This window comes from Cucurbita pepo, chromosome 9, assembly GCF_057944985.1.
Source record: "Cucurbita pepo subsp. pepo isolate OVF chromosome 9, ASM5794498v1, whole genome shotgun sequence".
NCBI classification, from domain to species: Eukaryota; Viridiplantae; Streptophyta; class Magnoliopsida; order Cucurbitales; family Cucurbitaceae; genus Cucurbita; species Cucurbita pepo.
This window is the reverse complement of record NC_141806.1, coordinates 6,471,570-6,473,589: the sequence shown is the minus strand read 5'-3', so window position 1 is coordinate 6,473,589 and position 2,020 is coordinate 6,471,570. Positions and strand designations below refer to the sequence as shown.

The 2,020-nt window shown below is 30.7% G+C and overlaps 1 non-coding gene across 1 annotated transcript; it reads left to right on the top strand.

Moving 5' to 3' along the window:
* Positions 1 to 1,474: 1,474 nt before the first annotated feature.
* Positions 1,475 to 1,547, top strand: TRNAV-UAC (transfer RNA valine (anticodon UAC)). The gene has a single exon. It is a non-coding gene; the product is annotated as a tRNA-Val (tRNA).
* The last annotated feature ends 473 nt before the right edge of the window (positions 1,548 to 2,020 follow it).

Sequence of the window (2,020 nt, the reverse complement as noted above, 5' to 3'; positions counted from 1 at the left end):
TCATATCATATCGTAAACACTTCGTGGTCATATCATTTCCTAACTTAACATAGCCTTAACATTCTTATACCTATCACAGTCATGTCGTTACATGAACGTACCCTGACGTTATCGTTCTATCAATCTATCATAATTCTATCTCTTTCTACCCATAACCTAACTATATTCTTTTATCAACCTCTCATATCCATAGTACTTCTAGATGTAACCTCACCTTCACGTTTCATGAACAAATCTTACTTCTATCGATTCACAAATAATTCACACATATTAGTATATATGACATGTGTAGAACCACGAGCATGTGTCAACATCAAATATAACCATATCAATAGTAAGGTCAGTTACCTGGTTAGCTTAAGTTGTTGTCACGAATATATCCTTAATGAATGTTCGATTCTGTCCCTTGAAATCCAAGTCAACCTATTTGAGCCCATGACATCAGTTTCAAGTTTGAACCCTATCAAATTACCTCTCTAATTTAGATTGGTCCATTTACTTTTATTAAAAATCTTGTTTTCTATGATTTTGTATAAAAAAATTGACAGAGTTATTTTGTGTCTGTATTTACTTTTCTTTCTATATTTAGTTTAAGTTTTTTAATACTGGAATCTTTTTTTTTTTTTTTATTATTTGTATTTACTCTATAGCCTTTTAATTTTGTTCACATGTATTCCAAATTTAAAGTGGATCTCTATTTTCAAATCTTTCGTGTTTTCTTTTGTTTGACATAATTTACTAGAATTATATAAATGATTAATATTTAGCTTCTAAGTCAAAGCTAAACCATTGTAATGACCATATCTATCTTCACGTAAATCTCTCTTTTTGCCAACGGTGACTTTATAACTCAAAGCTAAACCATTTTGGGTACACTGCAAAGCCTATGATATCTTTGTTCACTCGAAATGGAGTAGACTAGTCAAACTGTGGTAGGACGAAGGTGGCTCTTCAAAAAAGACATGACCACAGGTTACATTGGGTCACCACCATATGATGCCCTTGATTATCTTTTTAAAAAAGTTCAAAAGTATTCTTATGTATATGAATGAATTTGTTAACACCATTTTAAAAATACTCAAGAATATGATTGAAAATAAATTGTCTATTTGAATTGAATTGTATTATATTCATATTGGGAAATGTTCATAAATGAGAGAGTTCCAGACAAAATTGAAGAGAAAAGTGATTTAAGAGTATTTTTGAATTTTTTTTCTTTTTAAAATTATGAGTATTAACGAAACATTTGAAAGTTGAATTGTATTTTCAAACAAGATATTAACGGTTTCATCTCACTAACAATAAACTTATTTTTATTTTTATTTATTTATTTGAAAAGTAAAAGATATATTTCAAGATTTTTTTTTTGTTAGAATATTGATGAAACGTTGCGAGGTTCTAAGGATATTTTGTTTAAACATTAAAATTTATAATTATTAACTATTTTTTGGATCATGGACATCATGGACAACTTGTTGTTGTGGTGTAGTGGTTATCACGTTAGTCTTACACACTAAAGGTCTCCAGTTCAATCCTGGGCAACAACATGCTTCTTTGCTTGCAATGGTGTAGTTTTCGGATGGGAAACATTTTTGTTCATCCAAGACTCATACTCTTAGAAATTTGTGTAACACTCACTAAGAACTTAATGTTAACTCAATTAACCTCAGAGTCACTCTTAACTACCACATTGAAACTTAAAGAAAATCTTTGAAACATTATCTTTCTTGAACTCCTATCTCTTGACTTTTGTTACCTTAATTTATTCCTTATATTTAATAAATAACTGCACGAGGCTTCATGCATTCCCCATGACATAGTCTTAATACTTGCATCCAAAGCTTCATGTGTTCGGTGCGATACAATTTACATACCTATGTCCAAGGATTCACGGGTTCCTTGTGACATAGTTTAAGTACCTACACCTAGGTGTTCATACGTTTTCTACGATGTAGTCATTGTCGTAAGACCATATTGCACTACTCATCGGGAGGTCTTTAAAATATCTCGGGTTCTCGTT